Genomic DNA, 25,989 nt, shown 5'->3' with positions numbered 1-25,989 from the left:
AGTCATGTTGACGTTTCCCACGAGCCTCGACCGGAGCATTCCATAGACCCACATGGCCAATGGCTATTAGTATACCCTTAACATGCTTTAGCCATGTAATTCTGCTACAGCCTACTTGGAACAAAATGTCCTCTAGCGCCTGTCAATAAGCAGATAGCTCTGGGGTGGCCCAAATCCTCCTCCAATAGAGTACGGGGCAGAATGCCAATTTATGAGAGAGGTTTCTGGCCCCAAAGTAAAGCTTGAGGGGGAGCAAAGGAGTGCTTACAAGTAAGTCGACCAGCTGTTGCATAAAAGCAATTTTCCGCCAATTCCAATGTGGTCATACCCTGATGCCGCCACAATTCGATACCATAGGCAGCTGTCCAAGGCTTTAAGGTTATAAATTGTAATCTCTGATAGGATAGGGAGATATTGTGAACTGCAAGACATCTTTAAAATACCTCCCACTACTTGCTCTGGTTTTAATCGTTGCTGTGTAATGTGAGCTTGCCACCCCAGGTGTTCTGCAAGAGAGCCCTCAATAAACAAATGCACGCACACGTTCTAATGGAGCCCCTGCTAGAGTGAGGTGTGTAATTATCGAGGACCCAGGATTAACTACCATGTACTTAGTTTTACTCACTTTGAACTACAATACCCTCATCCTGCAGAAGCAATCAAACTGATCCAGATGCTTTTGGAGTCCCATCGGGATCCTGGAGAACTATCAGGTATCATCAGCAAAACAGGAGGGTGGCAACCTTTATGTTTCCTTATCTAGACGCATCATTTTCATATTGGTCCAGGAATTTAACAAGGCGTTAATATAGAGCGTAAAGAGCGTGGGTGCCAGCACGCAACCCTGCCTGACTCCTATAGTGACAGGAAAAGGATCGGCTAGCTCTCCTGCTCTGCTGTATCTGACCTGTCCAAAGTCGTTAAAATGCAGCCCGACTATAGTATCTAACAAATAGCTTGGTACTCCCATCTCAGAAAGGGCCTGCCAGAGTGTTAATCTTGGAACCAAGTCCAAGGGAGAGCGCAGATCTACAAACACAACTTAAAGTTGTCCCCTTCCTAGTGTGACAGTTTTCTAGTACAACATTTGTAGATGGAACACTTGATAGAGTGTGCTTGTGGACTCTCTAAAGCCTGACTGGAGGGGTGTCAGAATCTCATTGTCCGCTATACAGTCCTGTCTATAGTCTACCTAAGATAACTTTACTGAAAAGCTTTTGTGTACCGTCTAAGACTTATTGAATGATAATTCGCCGGCAAGTCGCACAAGCCCTTTTTAAGGGTGGGGATTATTTCGGCCCCAGTATGTGGGATAGGTGGCCCCCTTCAAAATTGCGGAGGACAGTACTGCGAAATAAGCATTCTTGAGTTTGGAATCACTCAACAATAGTTAGCCCGGGATTTTGTCTATCCCTGGAGCTTTGTTGGGGACTATTCACCCAATTACCAAATTTATTTCCTCCACTGAAATGTCCGTGGACTCCTCTTCTTGTGCATAGGTGATGGGCCATGTGGGGAGAATCTTGAGGCTCAGTACACCTTGTACACCGAGCGGCTGGCGGTTATCCCCAACCCCTAGTTGTCTACCCGTATTGTCCTTCTGATCTTCGTTCTGCATGTATAAACTAGATAAGTGTGCAATCCAGTCTTTAGCTGCATTTTTTATGATGCTTTATCCATCCCTGCTTCATGCTGCTACCACGTGCCAAGAGGAATGTTGATCTTTCATTTTGGCAGCGTCTAGGAGAGCCTTCCAAATTCCCTGTTCCCATTCTTTTTTGGCCCTCGATAACACAAGCTTATTGCACCGCCTGGTGGCATGGATCAGTAGTCTATCATTCTGTCTGACCGAAATGATCAGAGCAGGCTTAGATTCCAGACACGCTTTGTTATACCAAGATTTGACGAACTTTCTTCCCTCTAAACGCCCTGTTTCGAATGGAAATAAGCTTTTCAGATTCGTATACATCCGTGGGTGGATTTCAATTATCTCCCCGAATGATAGTCTCTTAGGAATGTACTATTGTACTCCATTTGACTCTACGGTTATTGCTAGCAACTCTCAGTCTTCTATTGAAGGGCTCCCCTGAGAAGTTATGATGTGCACTAAACTACAGACTTAGCCTGAAATTCAGGGCATTGTGGTCGCTGTCCAATCGTGGTATGACTGCCATATCCACACTAAATGGCCAAAGGTTAACGTCCAACATTATGTAATCAATTAAGCTGGTGTGATTCATCCGGTCGAACGTGCGATTATCTGCCTCATTACAAGCACGGAGCCCCTGGTTTAAAGTAAGGGCATTAATTTTGACTGCTAAGGGAGACCATTTCTTGATAGGGGGTATTTCCAGCTCTTGTATAGACCAGCTAGAATCCTCGCCTGCCGTTCGCGCAAGGCTATCTGTACTCGATAGTTCAAATTTACAGTTAAAATCTCCCCCTTTTAAACAAATACGTTTTTACCTCCCAGCAGGAGCCTGCATTGATGACAGACAGGCATGTAATGGGCCAGGGTAGCCTTCCATGCTGATAACAGCACCACCCGCCCAATCCAAAGGACTAATCCAACAGAATCGGTTTTGAAAATGTGGAAAAGGGCTACGCAACAGCAGGAGCGGGAGGGTGAGGCGTCAGTGGAAACACCCCCAAGTCAGATATATTGACAGATTTAAAGCTTGAGGGCTAAAGGCAATGGGACATGCAGGGAATATCCAACCTGGGAGACATATGGGACTCCTTCCACTTGAAGAGCTTTTTCATATAGGAAGAAAAGATGGCAAAAGCCCCAGCGGCTGTGGCCAATCTGGTACACTGCTGCAAACTTTGCTGGACTGGGGGTGATCGAGAAAAATTGCGCTTATTCAGAGTACACAAATATATTAACACAGATTAGTATCAACGGTGCTTAAGGAGGAAGAATGTCAACCCTGTGTCCACGAACAAACCCTAGTGGGTTACAAGACAATGAAGAAAGCCTCCAAGCACGTGCAAACAATATGACAATGTATGTTTAAAGTATTAGACGAAATCAATATATTATTAAGTTTGCTCTTTATTGGCCCAGTGCCCGCAGCCAGCCAACACGTGTTTCATCAATGGATGTCTGCCCCACAACTGTCCCGGATCGAAAAAAAAAACAGAACTAGCAATTTTTAGAACATAAACACACATTTGTGGACAAAACTATTTGTAGCAAAAATCACATAAAAAATAGTGAACAGAATCACCATATATTAAATTCAATCAATATGTGGTGGGAAGCATGCATCACTAATCAGCATGTATTATTTACCACGCAGAATACGTGACATCATAGTAAAGCGTTATCATCATATACATTGCATATACATTGCAAGCCTTTTTATCATACATATCGCAAGCCTTTTGTCCAAATTGGATTTGAGACAAATGTTGTTAATACAAACATGCAGCACCTGTGTAACATGCCAATTGCCACTCCATCAAAGTTAAAGACTAAAGGCCAGATGTGCGACCATCTCATTTTGCAACTTACAAATAGGGAATTTTAGCAGCTTGCAATTTTCGAGTCTCAAAATTAAATGTACTAATGTATCTCAGACACATTTAGCGATTCCCAATAGGGTCGCAAATGACGTGGCTCATTAATATTCATGAGGCAAGTCACAATTCGCGACCCACTGGGAATATGCAACAACACAGGGACAGCAGACCACCATGTCTGTGTTTGCTTTTAAATAAAGCAACATTTTTTAAATTATATTTTTTAATGCAATCCGTTTTCCTTAAAGGAAAACGGTATGCATTTCAAAAGGAAAAATGAAAGGTTTCTTATTTGGATGACTTTATAATGAAGCAAAATTAAAGCAAACGAATGTACTGAGAAATCACTAAAGCATTTTAACCGTAGTAATACGTTTCATTTCTTTAGCATCAAAATGAGGGTTGTTTTACAAGATCATGGGAGGAAATGTGGCCTAGCGGCAGGAGCGGCCATCTTTGGAAATGGGGAACTGGAAAGAAATCCCAGCTTCAGCTCAACATCCTGCGATCCTGGGCAACTTGCTTAATTACTCCTTGGCTAAGAATGTGTAACTAGTTTGATTTTCCAAAAAAAAGCTCTAGTGCCCAGGAACCAAGTTCGGACTACATAAAAAAAATGTTACCTTTGTAGTGGTTAGCCTCTGTAGTTTCATTTACATTGTGTTTCCACGCCCCTGACAAGTATCCTGTGTACTTACTTTCTTTATCATGGTTTTCTCCATTGTCGACTCATTCTCTGCTGCAGCTTCTTTTGATTACAGCACCCTGAGGCCCACTCCCAGCCAGTGGTTGCTGTGCTTACATTCTTTTCTTTGTCAGCACTCAGCTCCACAACTCCACTCAGTCCCATTTGTATATAGGCTTTAGTTTTTTTTGTTTTTGTTATGGTCAGCACATATTTTCAGCATGGCTTATCATACGAGCTTTTCTGCACTCTGATTTTTGCGTTAACTTCCCTTACCTCCGTGCCTTGGGATTTTAGATTTGAGGACATAAAACGGAGAAATTATTTAATTTGGCAAAGCAAGTACATTTGATTTTTATCGTTACTGTTACACTTTTGATTGGTTGGGATGCAACCGTATTATCCTGATTCGATGTCATATGTAGCCCATTGTATTGGGCTAGATGTCAACCAACAACCAATAAAAATAATTTTCCAAAAAATTAAAATTTGGCAACACAAGTGCTGTAGGACAGCATTCAGCTGCCTGCCTCTAAACATCAATACGGATTGTGAATTGCTTCTGCTTCTCACTTACGACTGGCACTCAAACAAAAGTTGTATATGCAACAAAAAAGTGTAGATTCTAATGTATATACTACTTTGTTAAACTTATTACCTCAAGAAATTCCCAATAGAAGCTCTTGATACCCAAGTGCGGCCATCTGACTTTACGAATGCTTTTTAATAGAATGGCTATTATATTCAATTGCCTTTTATTCTATCGTGGGGGAGCAGTGAAGTGCCACTTAGCAAAGTAAGCTCTGACTGATGACTACACAACCCTGTCCTTACCCTTCAAGAAACTAAGGAGGCCTAACCACTATTTCACTTCTTGGTCATTTTGTCTTTTGCTCTGAAGTGCCAGTGTGGCAAGTGGGCATTAGAATTTAAAACTTAGCCTCTCATGTGGTTGAACGCATATGTGTTTTAAGCAAGAAAGGTTCAATAGAAAGTGGTTTCTTAACTAACAAGTGGGCCTGTGACATCAACATAGCTGTACTTGTCAACTTGGAAATCCTGGAAAGTGAAGTGAAGAGGGCCAAGGGTCGAGGAGCACTAAGGGGCAAACAAGAAGCATCGGGCAATGAGGGAGATGTAATTTCGTGAAGTATGTAGCAAGAGATCGGTGTACAGCTACATGCTAACTTCAAGGGCATTCATACAGTCCACTAATTTACAAGCAGTAATGTATAATTAAAAATGCAAAACGTCAAGGGACTTAGAAACAAGTCTCTCTTTCAGGCATCAGATTTCAGTCTTGTGATCATGTGTAAGACAAGTTTGCCTAAAACATCTTAGCACTGAAAAGGCAGTACTTAAAAACGAAACAGAGAAATACCAGGAACTCTCAAGAAAACAAAGTTATTACTATTCACAAAACCTACATTCTCTTGATAATGGCTGATCTTGCATTTTTTCTTTTTTCAGCATTAGGATTACCTGATGTCTACATGGCACACAACAGTCCTCCTAGTTAGTCTTTCCCCAACAGAAAAACTGCTCAGCCCACCAAAGTTTTCTGTGATTCGGTGGGTTAAAAACCTCAAACGGTTTGGAAGAGGTGGAAACAACAGCACTCTGAAACAGAAGGGGATGCAAATTTAGAAGCATTAGTGTAATCACATGCATTTATTATTTTAACTATTCAACTTCACACTTGTGAAATGGTTGGGGAGAAACAAGTTGTATGGGGGAAGACTGAAAAGTAGTGTGAAAAGCAAAAATTACTCGCCTGCAACTCTTCACCTTATTTGTTAGGCAGCTCTTTTTCAAACTTTTAGAGACCAAGACGATGGGTAATGGGAGATGGAACCAAAGTTTCTTTTAAAGATACCATTACTCCTAAGGCTCTCTCCTATTATCAACCTATCGGTGTCACAGAACCCACAGGAGGGGCCAGAAACTGCAATACAGCAGAGCTTTTAGTGTCCATTTTTAAGAATGTTGGTGCACTTCACATGCATGCACTGCACATTACATCCCCACCCCACCGCGCCAACTAACAACACAGAGCCTCATCAACGCACTCTACTAAAAATAAGTAAATGGGTGTCTGATTTTGGCCAATTCTTGAGGGATCAGCAGGAGTGTGTTGATAACAGGAAACAGCCTATCGACAAAGCATCATAAAAATTTAACTTCTTTATACTCCAGCAGTCTGGCTCTACACTTATTCTCCAAGTGTTCGTAGACTTAATAGCAGAGAACATAAAGGAAGGAACAAAAAAAGCAGTAACAGGCAGATTAGGTCTATCCAAATAGGGTGAACACTGGATGATTTCTCCAGGTACTGCTAAATTTGGCCTGGAGGTTCACTCTACGCCAAATTTAGCAGTACCTAGAGAAATCATCAAGAGTGTCCTGCTGGCAGAATGAGTGTGGCGTAATGCTATTTTAAGTTCCTGCACTCTGTTGCAGTATGCTAGTACAAACAATGGTCTTGCACAGTAAAGTAGCATAGGTTGCAGGAAGTGATCTACCTGGTCAGGCAACATTACTTCAAAAAGTCACGAAGTGTAGATACGTGGAAGCAGAGACTGTTTAGAGGTATGTATGTAGAACTGTAAGGTGCACAATGTTGATGATGGGTGCATTATTTAATCAGACAAGAAAGCATGATGAAAAAGTCCTTGATCAGGTTGAATACAGTCCACACAATAGGAATAAAGGTGGGATGTGTCCTGAACAATGTCACGTTTCACTGGATGGGATGAAACCTCAAATACACCATGTCCCGATGGAACACTGTGTCAGATTCAAGAGTGAACAGGGCTTAATGCTTACTAACAACCTTTTTAGAAAGTATCAGGTCTAATACATTGTCTATGATAGGTGCTACAATACATGAAGCAATTATTTTGAAGAGTTTGTGTTTCAAACTGGTAAGGACTAGAGTCAAATACAGCAACACTGCATAGTGCCCATCAGATGTCATTTGACAACTTCCTCAGCATGGGAGGAAGATCTAATTAATCATACTTATTTATCTGGGTACCAATGGCTGAGGAAGACATCACAGGCATACATCTGGATTTCCACTACCCTTTTTCAACATGGTCTCTTGAAAAGGACAGACCATTGCCCAAAAGCAAGTTGTTATTTGCCAAGGATCAACAGCAGAATCTTAGCAACTAATTATTGTATTGTGCTCTGGTGTAGGACTTACTGGCATCCACAAGGACCATTTTCTTTGGAGGAGGTCAAAATGGGCAAAGCCTAGATCTAAAAGAAGAGGGAGCAAGGGAAAGGTAAAGCACTTTTTCTCTATGAGCAAGATATTCCTCATCTGGAGGAGGCAAACGTGTGCCCTCCGAAAACATGTAGGAGGTTCAAAAACAAGACATAACAAGGCCAGTAAACGGTACATCCATCTCAGGCAGACGTTTATTTTTTGGACGACCCTGGATCACATTGGTCTGTAGAAACATTTACAAAGTCCCTTGTGTCCAACGGATTTTAAAGTACATCACATTAAAATCAGCCTCACCAAACTAGGGGGGGACCCTCCCCCCCCCCTCACAAAGTGTGGGCCGGATTTAGGAGTCACACAGACCCTCTGACAGTACCTTGGATGTGCCCGAAGATCGTAGACTATGCGTGCAAAGGAGGGGATGCGTCATTTCTGAAGCCAGGCAACATCATGGATGCGTCAATGTCAAGAAACGATGTGCATTGGGCTCATCGGTAATGCGTGCAGCACAGGGTGATGCGGAGGCGCTGCATCAGCAAAGTCAGCCCTGCATTAAAGATTGTGGGCGATGTGTCGCGCAGACTGTGTCTGCGGTTTCGGTGCAGGCAGGGAAATGCATCAATGTCGTAGGGAAATGAATCCGTTTCAATTGGTGCAACATCCTTGATGCGTTGCAGCACCAAACACTCACTTCCAAGGGCCCCAGACTGGTTTTGGCACCACTTGGCGGAGTAGGACTCACAGCAGAGAAGCCCAGGTGCTAGTAGCAAGATGCAGGGGAAGCCTTTGATATCCCAGAGGCTTCAGAAAACAGGATGCAAACCAATAAAGCCTTGGCGAAGCTTTAGAGTTGCAGGGTGGAGAGAGTCCAGTCAAGTGCTCTCATTCACAGGAAAGGAGAAGCAGGTAGCAGGCCAACACAGCGAAGCAACCAGCAAAGTGGCAGTCCCTCCTGGCAGCACAACAACTCTTCTTCCGGATAGAATGAACTCCGTTCTAGAAGAGTTCTGAGTACATGGTCTCAGAGGTCCAGAACTTACACCCATTTTAGCCTTTAAAGTAGGGAGACTTCAAAGAAAGGTCTTTGTAGTGCAAAAGACCCTGCCCTGGCTTCAGACTCACTACAGACTGGTATACAGCTCTTTGTGTGGGGACAGGCACCATCCCATTCAGGGGAAAGTTTCTGCTCCTGCCTCTCACTCTAGCTCAGGAAGACCCATCTGTCGGGTGATGGGCTATCAGGATGTGAGTGCTACACCTCAACTTCCTTTGTGCGAGACTATCTAGAGGGAATACACAAAGCCCTGTTGTCACCCAACACAGACATGTATTCCAAAGACAGGCAGAAGGCACTGAAGGGTTTAAGAAAGAACATGCCATCTTACTAAGAGATGCATTCTTAAATTGTGAGTCCAGAGACACCAAACTTAATTTTCCGGTTGTTTTTCAATTGAAAGTTAAGCTTGTAAAAGGTTACAAGGCAGCTTCAATGTTACCCTCTGGAAGAGATAGTCCTTGAAATATTAATTTAAGGGTTTTTCACTACCAGAACATGTTAAACTGAAAGGTATATGTCCTGCCTTTTAGGTACACTGCACCCTGCCCATGGGCTGTGGGCCTGCTCTAGGGGTGACCTATGTGTCATAAAAAAGTAATGATTAAACCTGACAAGTAGGTTCACTTGTCAGGTTGAAATGGCAGTTTAAAACTGCACACCTAAGGTCTCCAGTCGCAGGCTGGAGACATGTTTAAAGTGCAACTCATGTGGGTGGCACAATCAGTGCCGCAGCCCCACTAGTACCCTATGATTCACAGTCCCCCCTGGGCACATGTAGTGCATTGTACTAGAGACTTAAGTAAATCAAATATGGGAATCATGGAGAATCCAAATGCCATTTCATTTTAGACACAGGGCACATGCACTTCCGAACTAGTGAGCAGTGAAAAAGTGCACAGCGTCTTAAAGCCAGCAAAAAAGAAGTTCAGCACACAGTCAAAACAGGAGGTCAGAAGGCAAAAAGTCAGGGGAAACCACACCAAAAGATGCCAGGTCTAACATCCAGCATGTTTATGACCAGCGACATCTTAAACGCAGAGACTGACAAATTCCCACTGCAAGAAGTAGTCCAATTGCCATTCACCTAAACTATGAATCACGTGATTGCACATTGAAGCTACTGCAGTGACATTGTATGAGACGGTCATGTTAATGGGGGGGCATCTTACAATTGGCACTAGATGAATGGACAAGGCTCCATAGACAGCTGATGCAGATTCTTGTATTGATACTGCTTCACGCAAACTGGAGCTGCGAGAACTAGGGCACTTGGTTCCTTATTCATCATGCGAAGCACACTGGGTATCTGGGTGCCGATGTTGTGCGAAGTGGCACGTTTGTCCTTATGTTTCGGTGCTGAAGGGGTCGGTTCGACACCGGAATGGGGCCGGAGGGCTTGTGTTTAGGTTTCATAGCCGGGCTGGAAGGCGGGGCATCTGAAACTTTTTCCTCGGTGTCGACCCGAGCTCGGGGGCGAAGGTGATACCGGAGCGCGGGGGCGAGGGTGATACCGGAGCATTAGGTTTTGGTTGAGTGGGCACATGGGGATCTGTACTCACGGTACGCTGACACAGAGTGACATTCAGGTCTTCCTCCATGTCAGAGTCGGCTTCGGACACGGAGACCGGTTCTTCTTCGGCAGGAGGATGGAATTCTAAGTCTTCGCCGAAGATGTCCGGTACGGAGCCGCTGCCGCGTTGCATCTCGCGGCGTTGAGACAGACGATCACGAATGGTCTTCTTCGATCTGAATGATCGACACGCTTTGCAGGATTTCTCTTTGCGTTTAGAGGATAAGCACAGGTTACAGACCTCATGCAAGTCGGTGCGTGGAAACTTAACACGACACCCGGGACATAGCCTGAATGGAGTCCGTTCCATCGACTGCTGGTGTGGTCGGCACGGGTAGGCCCGACAGCCCACCTCGAAGTTCCCGATCTAAGGTTTTCACAGTTTACATGATGCGCGTCAAATGGGAAACAGCGATCATAAGACAATACCGTCGAGATTAGAGGATTGCGCGCCGAAGGGGTTAGAAAACAACACCAAATCGGAGTGCAGCAATACACATCCGAACCTGATGGCGGAAAGAAACAATCTACGGGTGGAGTTGATGCCCATGCACACTATCACCAGAAGGAGGAGTCACCTACCTTGTGACTACAAAAACGTCTTCGAAGAAAAACAAAGTGCAAACATCCGGGCCCAACATCAGCTGGCGATCTATCCTAAAGCATATGATCTACAGCTCATATGCTCCGAACAGTTACTTATGTTCAGTAACTATTTCTGGTGGATACGGGCTCTTCCTGTGGATAACTCACCTTATGAATTCCTTCCAGGCTTCAGACTGGTCTTGAAAACTTTTTTGCCCATCCACCACATAGATCCCAACATTTCACCGGCGGGTTTGACGTCACAAGAGTTTATTAGACAACAGTCAGGATGCTGCAATCATGCCTGATATTCACTCCTCGCATTATCAAGCCTTATGTAGAGGAAATCAATAAGCCACAACAGCAAGAAATACAGCAAACAATATTTCTGCTTACCTTGAGATCTTATTAATCACATTACTAAATACTCCAGGGAGGGGGGTGGAAGAGAGATGAGGAATCTGCAACAAGATTAAATATCCAACAGAAATATAACTACTGAAGAGAAGTAACTTCTTCTTTTTATGGCTACATCTTTCTGCAGATTCCTCAGCTTATAATGGAGGCACAAGACAACACTTTCTCTGAAAGGTAGGATTGAACATTGTCAGTTTATCAAGGAAACCATGCAAAACAGCTCAGGCAAAGTAGCCGCCACTATGTGCCTGAGACATGAGGCAGCAGTGCTTAGCAAAAGTAAGCAGAGACCACCACGTAGCTTCCCAGCAGATGTCGGCAACTGAGGCACTTAATGTAAGAGCCATGGATATGGCTATGGCACCAGTGGAATGGGCACAAATACCAGTCACAGGGTATTTCTAGACTGGTGCATTGCATATATTGATACAGAACAGAGGGTGACGTAGAATGAAATGGTGCCATCGGTAACTGCTCAGGCAAGGCCCAAAAAAAACACCCAAGTAGAAAACTGTAAAAGGCAGAAGAACCGAGAAGGAATTAAGTTTTCAGACACTGCGAGTAGAAGTAATTGCCACCAAGAGAACTGTGTTTTTGGAGTATGTAGTCAAATCAGGTAAGTGTGAATTGTCCGGAAAGGAGAGAATAAAAAGAAAGTCGAAACCAGTTTTAAATCCCACCGGGGAACAATAAACAGAGTGGGAGGGAACAAGTAAAGCTAACCATTCACAAAAAATGCAGCACTAGCGGCGATCTAAACTGGGAAGCTTGATCAGGAAGACACATGACATCAGAGAGGGTTGCTAGATAGCCCTTCCCTGTAGCCAAAGCCAGGTTCTGTTCAGTAAGGGGCAATGCAAATCTCAGAATGTTGGAAATGGAAGATTTAAGAGGGTTGATGCCTTCTATCTCACACCAATGAACAAACCCAGCCCTGAGGACCACACAGATGGATTTAATAGCAGGCATCCTCGTCGCTAACATGACACATGCGACCACATGAGGAAGGTACAAAGAATAACTGGTCCTGCAGGATAAATGGCCTGATTATCTGGATGTGGCAGCAGTGCACTCTGCACATGGGAGAAATGGCTTTCAAGTGCTCACTACCAACAGAACATGCAACAGATCTTCCTCGCATAGTCTGGCGCAATCAGTATCAGCTGTGCTTGACATTCCCAAACCTATCTCAGTACTATACAGAAACAGGATCAACAGAAATGCATAGACCAGACACTTGGACCAGTTCACTTGGAGGCATTCCTCTGGGAACCATTCACAGGGAAGTGTGGGGCACAAAAGAAAGCCACTTCCTGCTCTAGATTGTGGCCAAGAGAAACACAAATTAAAACCTCAATCTGGAGAAGATCTTCTTCGTCACTTGGGGGTGTAGATTCCATTTGTGATCCTACAATTAGGTGACAAGGAGCATCTGCTCGTAGACTGAGGGAGCCTACTACGTGAACCGATACAGAGAACATTCCCCACTGCTACATCCACTTCCACAGACAAATCACTTCCCCACATAGGGTCCTTGATCCCACTGCACGCTGTGCATAGTTATAATTAGGCTTTCCTGTTTTCAGTTTCTATTTTTGGTCAATTCTGGTGTTTTTTTTTTCAGTTTTTTCAATACCTTAAAAAACAGTGGTTATCAGTGGTCACAGATTTTCGCGCCATTAAAAACAACAGAAACAGTGTTTTTCAGGTGTTTATGGAATTTTAATTTAATTTTAATTATTGCTTGCCTTCTGCCCTGATAGTGCATGTGTATGGATAGCGTGTGCACAGGGTATATGAGGTCCAAATACATTTTTACTGCACCAGAATGGACTACAAAGTCAATAGCATTCTTCATTATCTCTGAAGATATACAGCATACCATCTCGCAAGTGACAAGGATCTCTTTCAGGGAAGCACTTCAGCTCAGGTATTGATTTTGACAGGCCATCATACAACCATTTCATATACATAGCTGAATTACTGCAAATACAAACAATATCACTCCAATCTTTATTGAACTTGGTAGGAACTTTTTTCAGCAGCCTTCCGAGTGACACTGTGTTCCATGTTTCCCAAACGTCTGGTGTCATGTTTTCACCACTATCTCAGATGCTTGGTGACAACATTCTTTTCACAGATACCTGTCGCTACATCGTACATTGAATGTTTAAAGCCTGGGGTGTTTGGCAATTCACGTACAATCAATACTGACTCGCTAGAAAAGGGGGCTGATGTATCAAAAGATTTCACCCCTTTTCTGTGTGTGGGTAAATGTGATGATACATATTAGGAAATATTCTTGTGAAACCAACCATTTTACCTATCAGTGAAATCAAATGTAGCCAAAATCTCAAATAAGATTTTGATAATTCCCGATTCTCTACAGTTTATAAAATAACTAAATAAGACCTAAAACATGCATCTAACACTGCATCTTTAGACCAAAAACCACGAAACTGAAAAAAGCAGAAGGAAGAAGAGACAATTTTTTAGTAACATCCCTAAACAACAAAACTCAAGCAAAATAATGTTAGCCATGTCTTTCTTGATGCTACCTTGTATAACAAAGTTACATTGTATGGGCCCCTTCAGGAAGAAAATAAAAAGGACTCTTTCACTCATCTTTTCCTTTCTTTGAATGGCCTTTAGTTTGTGGTTGCAAAGGTGTTTTTTCAGTGTTTATATGTTTACACTGGTGATGGCTATTTTCCTTTCGGTGGGGTTTTATCAGTTAAAACCAGATAGCCTAGTTATAATGAACAGTGGGGGTGTTGTCCTACGGAATTCAGACGTTGCACTCCCAGATGGAAGGGAGAAAGGCAATCAGAGCAAGACTGGCCATCCACAGCTTGAGCACATTTATTAGTAGGCAAATTTAGGACTCCAACATGTACCAAAGACTCAGTTACCATCATGGCACCTAAGCCCAATGGGAACACACAGTAGCCAGAGCCTACGGGCAAAGGGAGAGTATAGGAAATCCCTCAGATGTTGGACGGGGGGGGGGGGTCATCAACCAGTTAAGAGCCTGAAGATCTGCACCTGGGCCCAGAGGTATCCCCAAAACTGCACCTACTGTCTCCTCAGACACCACTGGAGCAATCTCATTTGGCATTTGCGATTAGAAACGAACAGGAATCACGTGGTCATGAGGCCAGACAGGGCTAAATGTGCAGGACCGCAACATGTGCTGGAGTCAGAAATATAAGAATCATCGTCTGAATATTCACACTCCTCTGAGGAGGGCACAAGGCTTCATAAAAGCTGTGTCGTGTACCACTCGAAAAAGAGGTCTTCGTCTATGTTGTGGACGAGACTTTGAGGTTAATGGTAAAGCCCAGGTCGAGTTGAAGAGTCATTGTCTGCTGGAGAATTTCTTGGACCAGTGCGAAGAACTCCGACTTTGCCGACTAAACGTCAAAGTATGGAGACAGATGGTCTACAGACTTCTGCGCCTGCACCTTTGCAAAAAACAGCATGGCTGTGGAAAGTTCAAACTTCTACATGAAAAACAAGTTTCATATAAAGACTGAACAGTGTATAAGACAGTGTGGAAGCTGGTCGGGCCCTTGTTTAATAGCTTTTTGGATCATTCATGATGTTGAACAGATGGGTGTAATTGACACTATACAAGGTAACAGATAAGTGCATGGATGCAAATAGTCAAGAATTTCCTGGGAAAAGAAGTGAAATTCATCAGCAGCAGCCTGTAGAAGAGCAGTCTTAGTGATAAAACCCTGACTGAACCGGACTAATAATTATCCAAAAATAGTAATCCATGATATCTTAATATAGTGGGGAAGAAATACAACCATCAAATGCTTTCCCTAGGAAGTTATTAAGATCACTCACATCCTCGGAAGGGTTTCTTGAGAAAGAGTGAGATTTGGCCAGTTTTAAGACAGTATGCGAATTAGCTTTGAGAAAAGGATACATTTACTAAATTGGTACATCAATGCAGATATAATCATCACAAATACCATAAACTGTGTTGATCTCTCACACCTCTTTATCCACCTTAATTGCTGAGCGCTCTGTCCCATAACAACATGGTAACCGCACCTTGGTGGTCATCATGCATGAAATGGAAATACCTTCCACAAAGGATATATTTAAGGGGGTGTGTGGTCTCGCCGAGCAGCAAGTAGCTGCTCAGTTAGAGGGCTCTGCCATCTCAGACAAGAATCTGACGTAATCCACCAAGCCTGGGGGCACTCACGTGGAAAATACCACTGGTACAGTACAAGGCAGCCTGCTGGCACTGATTGAGGCACTTTGAAGTAGTCTGCTCCTGGCCGCTGAGCTTCAGGAGCACAGGGCAGCACCCAGGACTTGAGGCCGATCACCCGCGTGGCGGGTGCCGAGATCGCGGCCGCTCAATTGCGAGCTGAGCAGAGAGGAGCTTTGAGAATGGTGGACGATTGACGGAAAGTGGTGATGCCTGGACGAGGATATTGCATCACTGCGGCGCCGAGGGGACCACCGATTCAGCGCCGGTGAGAAGGAGGAGGCCGTTGTTTGGGGTGGACCGCTGGGGAGGCTGGTGTCTACTGTGGGGAGGCCCGCGTGGTGCGGAGGAGATTGCTGTTCTCGCGGCCAGGTGAGTCTGACCTCCGATGGCGCCTGGACCGGTCTGATCACACATGAGCTCCGAGAAGGGGGCTATATTTCCGCTGGCTGGCCTAGTGAATGTGGCCTGTCGCCCTGTGGAGACTATTCTGTCTGGACCAAAAGTCCATGACAATACGAACCCCTTGTGCAGCATAGCAACAGATCACGGGCAGAACTGGGGGGCATGCTGGCCTAGTGGATGGTGGTAGGTTGCATACTGCCCTATCACTGAGCCAAGCTAGCATGGCGCTGGGCTGCGGAGCCCACACATGATCATATACCGCATAGGCGGGGGCGCAGTGCATGATATCAGGGCGATCTGCTCTCTGCCCCGGCCAACGGTCCCTGCCATCATTGATAGCCAGAGCCAACCGCATCCACCCGAAGCTTTGTCTACTCGTGCCCCTCCTACGAGGCTGAATTTGGGAGGTGTAGTTGTGCCCTGAACACTACAAGACAGTGTCGAAGGAACTTCCAGATACTACCCAAGGGCAATAGGATTGATTATACCCAAGCAGATACCTGCTCTGACATATGACACGTGCCGACGTACCAGGATCCCGTGGGCTGTCCTGCCGCACCAGCCGAGACATGGACAAGCACAACATGAAACTACCAAAACTGTCCTTTGAAAGAAGACTATCTACCCAAGTAGACAAAGCCTCCGATAAGGACGTCAATTCTGGGCAGATGGAGGAGACTGGGGTGCAGGACAGGGTTCTCCTGGAGATAATCCTGGACGTTATTGCAAGCCTAAAAGCAATGGACTCTAAACTCTACCTCCTCACCTTTTGCCTTGACCACGTCAAGAAGCTTGTAAATGCGCATTACATGTGACTTGCCCCCATCTGGATACCAGAGTATCAGAATCGGATGATATTCAACCCGAATCAAAGAAACACTTCCTGCCTATGGACAAAATGCTTGAGCTGATAAAGGCCAAAAACGAAAACCTTGAGGCCCGCTCAAGGAGCAATAATCTCCACATAATGGGGATACCTCAAACCACAGCCATGTCCAAAAAGGAGGATTTTGTCAAAACTTTACTGCGGGACATATTTGGAGCGGATCACCTGTCTTTCTCGTGGAGAGGGCTCATACGTCGCTGGGCCCCAGGCCACCGGTGGGGGCCTCCCCCTGACCTATCGTGGCCCACCTATTGAACTATCGGGATCGAGATACAGCCCTTAGGCTGGCCCACGAGAGAGGGCAGATCCAGCATCAAAGTAACACCACTCAATTTTATCCTAACTTCACCCTAGTGGTGCAGGCGGCCAGCCCGGACTTCATACCGGCAAAAAGTACTACAACAGACAGGCGTGCAATATGCCCTTATATACCCCGCAAAGTTAAGAATATCCCACGAGGGCAAGGTACATTATTTCACAGACACCAAGCAGGCACTGAAGACTGCGAAACAGACGGCCAAGACTCGCGGATCTCAGCCAGACTCGCCGTGGTCCTCGGCCAAGGGCACAGCTTAGCGACAATGATGCCTACTATTATACCCCATGCAGTCGTCTTCAAGGCAGGCGATGGGAGGAATGGCAGGGCCCCGCTGATAATGCATATATCACTACCAGTTCCGTTTGTTTAGATTTTACTGATGCTAATGTTAGGTTTAGACTGATACATCTCTGAACATACTGTCAGGTTATATGGGACCCCATGGAGGTTCAACAGCTCGGCCAACCTGTTTGGGGGGTTGGTGAAGGGTGGGAGAGGGTTGGTTGGAGTCTGGGAAAGAAGGGTGGGGGGATTGTTACAGTTTCTAATAAAAAACGCTTGGCAAAAAGTCAGGCAATGTTCCTTTGCTGCACATCATCCTTCTGAACTAAGTACTTGCGAGGCTGTCCGTCCCATTATTGAGAGCCTAAATATGCACTCTTCCTACCATCTCCTAGACAGGATTACTAGCGTGTCTTGCTTGATAGGGAATATATGCTAGCTAAATAATGGCGAAAAGCTTGACTGGTGCACGCTTATCTTACCAGATACAAAACTGACATACACTTCTTACAGGAGACTCATCTGTCGAAGGTCCCTACTCCGGGCCTTCTCACACGAGGGAGGGGAACAACATACTCCTCAACATATTCGAACTATGCCGTGGGGGACAGGGGGTTTCACTATCCCATTAAAGAGGGGACTACCATGGCAGACATCACACTGTTTCAGTGATAAATATGGACGTTGTGCAATTTTTGCAGACACTCTACAGGCATCCCGTAACACTGGATGCCATTTATGGACCGAACGCTGATGACCCAGAGTTTTCTTGAAAGCTTTGCACTTAATCTCTCAAATTTGCCCCCAGATGCTAGTACGAAGACTTCAACATTCCCATAGAAGACTTGCGGGCTAGCTCTCGGCACCCCCACCCTCAGACGGCTAAAACATTACATACACTGATAATCATCTGGCGATACACACAGTGAAGTGCACGAGGAAACATACCTCTACTAGCAACACAATGCGTGGTCTGTAATCGATTTTTGGCTGACTTCTAAAGATGTACAGCAGTGGACCACACCAGTTACGCACCTACCGCACACCCTCTCCGATCACGCCCCTATAAAGATCGTCCTGCTTCTCCCCCATGCTACGCCATGCGCATTTGCCTGGCGTCTCCCGCGGGACGCATTACGAGACGCAGCTTTTAGAGTTTAGATCCAGACAACCATTGTGAAATATTTTAAGAAAAACACAGGCTCAGTGAGCTCCCCCCTCTATATTATGGGAAGCCTTTAAGGCAGTCATAAGGGGGTCTGTATTGCCAAGCAAAATCGTATCCTCAGGGCCATCTGCGGGTCACATACCAGACTAGAAACCGACATCAACTAAAACTAATTTTTTTGTATAAATAGATTCTGTAGCTTCTCTCCACGTTAGTCGATAACCATAAACTTACATTTGGTTACTGAATGGTATAATAATACGAAGTGACCACTTTGTTGTTTTTCATTAGTGTATAACGCAGTACGATGCAGTTCGGTGTGAAAGGATTATTGTGTTTCACTTATATGTTTTGGGTAGTATAAGCTTGCGAAATGCAAGGTTCTGGTACTGTTGAGATGCATATTTAATGTTGTTAGGTTAATTTTTGACTTTTTGATTTCTGATATGAGACACTGTGGTACCGGTGGCTAACACAGATTTGTGTATTTCCGTACTCTTACAGATTTGACTGAGCATTGTTGAGAAAATTAGAATATAACTACATATACTTGGGGAAACTTAATTTTATCCTGTGGACTCACCGTTATGAATTTCAATTACCTTTATTAAGGTAAGATACAAGATGACAATGTGTGTATTTCCTGATCAAATAAGACACCAAGCTCTTTAAGACCATTGCCTTGTCTTAAGTAATTTCCTTCTCTGATATTTGTAGATCCAATTACAAATAGCAATTAAGCAGGTACTTTACATCTTGAAAACTGAGTGTTATTGACACAATGGGTTTTATACATATAATACTCACCATTGGACTCTTGGGATTTTTTGATTTGTGACGCTCTCACTAGATGTAATCAGACTACGTATATAATAAGGGTTGCGACGTGATGGATTACATGGAAATTATGTTAACGAATGGTTTATGATATTATTGTGTTGATTCATCAATATCATACTCTCACCTAGATTTCATACGTTATATTGTCACCAATGAACTCTCTTGATTAGCCCTTTGCACTGGGTGTAAGTGTTTTGGGTTTTCTCGGTTTGTATACATGTGTTAATTTAAAATATGATTCTCATGTTATTTTTAGCCTTGAAAAAGTCGTAGGCTTAATGCCATTATCGACGAAACGCGTTGGCTCAGGCATGGTTCAGTCATAAGACTCAGAAAAGTAAAGAATGAGAAGACCTATGAATATTAAAGGAAGAAGAACAAGAAATTAATTCCTCTTATGTGTATTATTCTGTAATAATTTGTTTTGATTGATTTACGTGTGCTCCGAAAAAACTAATTGTCATACTAATCCTAGGACTTAACTTGGGAGGTCAGGGTGTTTCATCTCTTTTTGGATGCACCGTACATAATATGCTTTGTTGATTTACTTCAGTGTGAATACTTTATGTGCGCTTCGAGAAACCCTTTACACCCAATTTCCCTTTTGATATAGGATGCCACCACCTGGTCTCGCCCTCCCCACATAAGGAATCACCCTTGCATTACTCGGCCTTTAGAGATAGATATATATCTAAGGCTCCGTGTCTAATGTTACGCTGGGGAGCTATTGGCTTTGTAATGGGACTGCAATTGGGCTGTACTATTATTTCCAGCTGAACTGCAAGTACTATGTGTGTATATTTGGATACGTTGCATGAATCTTGATACTTGAAGCTTTGTTAATGCTCTGTCTAATGCCAACTGCAAATAAATATATATTTTTTAAAGGATAAATTGAAGGACACACACACACACACACACACGCACACACACACACAACACCCTTCCATCCACACACCCTACATGGCTAAGTTTGCTGCCCATGTGTGCAAGTGCTTCATTTCCCCACATAGAAGTAGTAAGTGTAATGTAATGTAAATCCTGCAATAGAATACACTACAATATGGGAATAGTCTTGGGAGTAAATGAACCAAAATGGTTACTGTCAAGGCAGATAATTCAAAACATATTGCTTACAGAAGCTACAAATTTGAAATTTAGTTCAAACATTTGTTTGACCCCAGTAACGCTGTAGTGTAGGCAATTCAATGGCTACCACTGGTAGAATGAGAATCAGCTGTTCTGTTGCATGTATGACTTAAGCTTGGGAACAGAAAGTAAGAGAAATTAACCAACTGTAAGACCATGACTCAGTGCTTGAGTAACACAGATGGCATTAACTAAAATTATCTTTCATATTTATCCATTACTACAAGATTCCAAATAAGTATTGACGCACAACCCTCCGACACGCATGCAAAAGTGTGTTTAATAACGCGTCTTACTTTTTCTGGTTCTTTTCATGTAGAAACTGCTCAAGTTCCTCAGTAACTGTGCTGTAAAATTCCTTCTCAGAACCATTGAGATAAACATAATCACAATAGGACGTCGCCAGCGTGGCAGTGGACAAAGAATCACTTCAAGCACTGCAAAAGAAAGCATACATTGTCAAAAGTAGTAATGTAAAAACACTTTATATACTGTATGCCGATTGCTCAGTTGCTAGACGTGCAGTACACATGTAAGAATGGTAGATAAGCTTACAACAAACTTGTTCTAGAGTGGCAGAATCCATATTCGACTTCTTATACCGCTACTGAATTGTCTTTCCACCATAACCTCTGCAGTGCCCCAGGGAAGCAAAGTTTATTCAAGGAGCACTGCTCGTACAACAGCCGATTACTCAGAAAAGTCAGATTGTTTGAAAAACTCTAAAGCTGTGGTAATATTGTTATATTTCATATCGGTACCCTACTATAGGACCAGGGAACATCGTACACTTTCCCTACATCAGCGCCCGTTATTTCAAATGAACGATCCTTATAAGGACATAACTCCAAATAAGGACAGAATGCCTTGTATGGACATAATGCCTTATAAGGACTGTAGCCTTTTATGGACTAAACCTTTCACCTAGTTCCAAGCAGAGGGTGGGTTCTTCCCAATCGATATTGCAAAAGACGTCATCCTTAGCTCATATAAATAAGTGAGGAGTACACTCTCCAGGAGGTACACTTCACCTCTCCCATCGACGCACAAGATTTAATCCCCAACGTCATCCTCAAACTGAACGATGGGTAACACACATACATAGACTGTATAAATACAGCACCTCTTGCTATCAGAAGGCAGGAGGAACCCGAGAATTTGAGGCCGACACACTGACCAGAGACGCTGCAGCTCCGGCATGCCATCGCTTCAGCGGACAGTGGTCCGACGATCCCTTGCGGGGTGTCCAGCTCAAGTCCAGGATGAAGTCCCACACTTTCACTATTCAGGTAATGGGGTTCGACTAAAAGCCTAGTGGGATTCTTGGCTCTTAGGATTCTTGGCTCTTAGGATTAGGCTCTATAGCACCTACTCACATACTAGGTACACTTAGATACATCTAGTCAGGCATCTTATGAGTACGCACTTTATTTTATAAATGCATTCTATATTCATGTATCTGTTCATGTCTATTACACAATGGTAGAAGAATACTATTTATTTTTATTCACTGTACTGCTGGTTCCATTTCTCTGCTACTGTATTACAGTTATAGCAGCGCATATATTTTACACAAGAAGAACAATGGTACAATAAACTCTTATTGTGAAAACGCCCAACTGTTTCTTCTGTGTATCTCTCAGAGGGCAAAACAAGCAAGCACGAGTGACTGGGTGAAAAGCAATATATCGTTTCCACGAGTCTGAGGTTATTGTGTTCTGAGGTTGCCAAAAATGAATCTCTCTGATAGCAGGAGAGTCTAGTGACACTGCGAGATAGCTAATTAAAACCATAGGCTAACATATGTGGCAGGGGTGTACGGAGTTAGACTACCACCAGACCCACAGTATTTGTTAGCCGTAAACGTCGTAGGTCCTGCATGACAGGGTTCTTTTGGGACTACACTACAATACACTTAATACCCTTTTCCATCTCTCCATGCAGTGCTAATGAATAGTACTTGAAAAGGATCCTTCCAGACTAAACAAATGTATTTTTGACTGAAGACAACATCAACCTCAATGGGTTAATCTCTAGAAACACTACTGCCAACCAGGAAGCATTCACCAAAGACACTGGGCATTTGGACTGTCAGTATCTTTCAGAGGATAGAGGACTGTTAGCGCTTCTAGTCTCCCTAATTATGCTCAGCAATGAGTAGCAACAAAGTACTGAAGAAGGTGTCACAAGTCTATAAAGTTAACGTTTGGATCACTAACACAGGAATGCAAATATCAGCCCATTAGTGTGTAGTATTTGATCTGAAAATCTGCTAAGCTCACAAGGCAAATCCCTTATGTCACCTTCACAGCTGCAGTTGAGACTCTTCAACCTGGTCCAACCTTATCCATCCTGGGCAAACAGGGAGAAACCAAGAGACAACTGCTGATATGGGCTAGGCGGTTCACTGAGGTTTTCTAACAGGTAGGCAGGCGTAAGGCGCTGGGTTCTGTTTGCCAAAATTTGCTCAGATTTATTTGCTTTTTGACCATCTGGCATGTGACCTTTTTACTGTGGGTGAGCTCCGCCACTGGTGACTCGCCCGCTGTAAATATAAGGTAAATGGCCTGGGCATGTTTTCCACCTGAACCCGCCTTTTCAGACAAGGCCACTGCGACGGAGCACCTGGCTGGGTACACGTGAACACGTGCACGTGTGGGGCTCCGCATGTGAGAATCCTGTCATATGCTGCCCAGTAACTTTGCACAGGTAGCCTGGCGAAGAGGGGACTCTGCAGAATCGATTATTGACCTGGGGTAGGCCTCATAATGTTATCATACACTCATTGGGAAAGTCAGTGTGGTTTATTGTCTTATCTGCAGTGACACTCCCATTATACACCTATGGGGAAGACTGTCTTAGAGTGCAGTTTCGCTTTCCTTTGGCCTACAGAGACCAGGGACATATCAAATGGGGGTGGAATCTGTATGGCACACCCAAATATGAGAGCGCCAAGAAGATATTTGTACACTAATGGCTCATTCAGGGATGTCATAATACTCTGGCTCAGCTGAGGATCAGAGCCCAGGCCTTTTGTCACCCTGCTGTGCCAAGTTAATTACATTTCTCTCCAGCAGCAGGAACAAAGGACAATCCATCCAAAGGAAACAAATAACAGTGCTTCACTCAACTCCTAAGCAGGAAAGAGGAGAGTTTAAAGAATCTATAGGCATCAATTAGCTTTCACCCTTACCATGGATGCGCCCACCCAAGCCCACTCAAAGTTGGAAGCCAAGACAACTGGAGCCAACACAGTAAGGGCCTTTCCTTTGAGGTTTTAGTGGGAAAGGCCCTGGCAGTGGTGTCAGCGAGGGGCAGATCTGGGGCCCCAGGGGAGATACAACTAGTGATGTCATTTTGAATTGTCCCAGAATGTTGGGCAGGAGAGTTGGGACTGTGGCAGAGAGGTGATGGCCGGAGGTGCCTCGGTTTTAGAACCTTCCATCCCACTTAAAAGGCTTTGTAGAAGGGGGGAGAGCTCTCTCTTGGAGAGCTCTCTCTTGGTTGTGTTTTTCTACTGGACACTAGGACTGAAGGCAGCAGCCATGGGCAACAGAGAAGGAACCAACGACACCCATCTGGACCCTGTAAGAACTAGTTGGGGAAAAGAAGTGGACTTCTGCACCAGGGAAGAAAAAAGCACCACAGGAGAAAAAGCAAGGAGGCTGGCGCAGGAAGCCACTGGAACCAACTCCCTGCAAGGTTCGCCGCTTTAGAGGCCATAAGGCCTTAGAAAAGTGCTCCACATGGCAAAGGCTCGCCACCAGGAGCAAAATGAGTTGAAGAACAAGCAAAGTGGCCTAATGGGCCAGAGGTTTCAGCAGGAGAAGGATTGCCACCCCCACCCCAGTGCAACCCCAGAGCGCATGGAGCTTTACTGCAAGACAATTCCCTAACCCCGGGGTGGGATAGGTCCTGGGGGTTGCCCAGGGAGTAAATTGTCATTTTTTCCCCTAGAGGGGGCATGCATGGGACCTCTCCTCAGAGCCAAGATGGCCCAGTGGCCCCAACCCCAGGGTCGGATTTCATCAATGGGTGCGCAGGACCTCCAATTCCTACCTCACTACCACCAAAAGGAAAGCAGGAGAACGGTCACGCTCTCGCAAAGCAAAGGGGAGGGACCCTGGATCCGAACTCCGGGCCCCTTTGTCTCCTAGGAGGAGGAGGAGGGGGGTGTGGGTTGAGTGCCACCTCACTCACCTAATTATCGTGAGCCTGCCCCACTTCCTGTGTCAGTGTCTTGGGGGGAGTGGGCAGTCACCACAGACAAAGAGATCCCCGCCTGCAAGAGCAGGCAGGGTAGAAGAAACTGTCATCTCTCCCGCTCCTGCACGTGGGAGTGCTGGTCGCACTGGGAGCCAGATGGGGCAGCCAGAAGTGGGCTCACTTGGCTGCCCCCAATGAAGGAGTCACGTGGGGATGCTCGGATAGAACTGGGCACCACAGGATTAAAAAAGAAACAATAACAAAAGGCAAGCGTTGCACATTAAATGGAAGCGACAAAGCTGCTCATACAATATTCATGATCCTGATAGTGCCCCATAATGCCCTGCAGGGCTTTCGACTGACTAAATCATTTCTGTGGCTTGTGGTGACTCCAGGGTGGCAGACCACCACCAACAAGAATAGAGTGCAGGGGAATTGCAAGAGTGTTGCAGCTCCCCCTAACGAGACCCAGAGAAGTCTCTTCCAAGTGATGACTCCAAGTTTGAAGGGACTAGGAAGCGATGACAACCCCAGGCACTTTCAATTATTCCACAGGCTGGAGCTCTACAGCTAGTAGTGTCTCCCCCTCTAGGGGCTATGTTTATGGCTGCAGGTTCTGTGGCATATAGTACATGTTGAAAATGCTTTATTTAAAGATTGTTGTAAGAGGGCTTGAAATGCTTTATTGAAAAGTGTTCTTCATGGCACTTTGTCAATGCATTTTTTTTCAACGTTTTATGCACCATCAGATTAATCAATGCTTTATCCAAAGATGCCAATGACAAACCTTTGTTGAAAAGGGTGTTACTGTTCATAGTAATTCTTCTTCCCAATAAGCTGCAATGTTTATTACTGATGACGAAAGCACCTAATTGCAATGCCTGGTTACTTAAAAGTGCAGAAGGGAAGGTCATGCTTTATTGTTGATAATGCAGGGATGTCATGCCTTTTTACCGATAATGTGGGCACATGATTGCAAAGCTTGACTATTCTTTATAAGTGCAGAGGGAGTATGGTTACTGAAGTCAGTGAGGAATGAAGTATTACTATAACGTGCGATTTCAATCTTGAGAGGAGACAACATTGACATAATGCAAACTAACATCCACATATATGGCTAAATGCTGTACTGTGAATGAAGGGGGTGCCTTGTGAATTTTGGGGTAATGACCCGTCAGTTGGTGTAATGTAATGTTACCACAAGTATTTCCACTAGCCTTATGTATATTTATAAATTACACTGCAGTATTGAGTAGTGAAGTGAAATAAAGGCACTTTTACTTTTCTAAATAAACAGCACGGACTGGATAATTATTTATTGAGTGACTTCTTCTGACCCTCCTCCCCGACTCCTTGCACCCAACTCCCTGACTACATCTTCCAGCAGTCTCCGCCACTGGGAGGAGAGGTGCGGACGCTTTTTTCCTGGTTT

The 25,989-nt window shown here is 44.4% G+C and overlaps 1 protein-coding gene across 2 annotated transcripts in view; it reads right to left on the bottom strand.

The window, feature by feature from the left end:
- Positions 1-25,989, bottom strand: part of R3HCC1 (R3H domain and coiled-coil containing 1) — a 224,895-nt gene that overhangs the window by 176,245 nt on the left and 22,661 nt on the right. For both annotated transcript variants that reach the window (XM_085633230.1, XM_085633229.1), the window contains exons 2-3: positions 20,648-20,788; positions 5,693-5,830 (exon numbers count right to left, since the gene is read on the bottom strand). The gene's annotated coding sequence lies outside the window, so the exon portion shown is untranslated. The remainder of the gene's footprint in view (positions 1-5,692; positions 5,831-20,647; positions 20,789-25,989) is intronic.

This window comes from Triturus cristatus, chromosome 11, assembly GCF_964204655.1.
Source record: "Triturus cristatus chromosome 11, aTriCri1.1, whole genome shotgun sequence".
Classification (NCBI taxonomy): domain Eukaryota; kingdom Metazoa; phylum Chordata; class Amphibia; order Caudata; family Salamandridae; genus Triturus; species Triturus cristatus.
The sequence above is the reverse complement of the archived record's forward strand: the minus strand, read 5'-3'. Positions and strand labels throughout refer to the sequence as shown.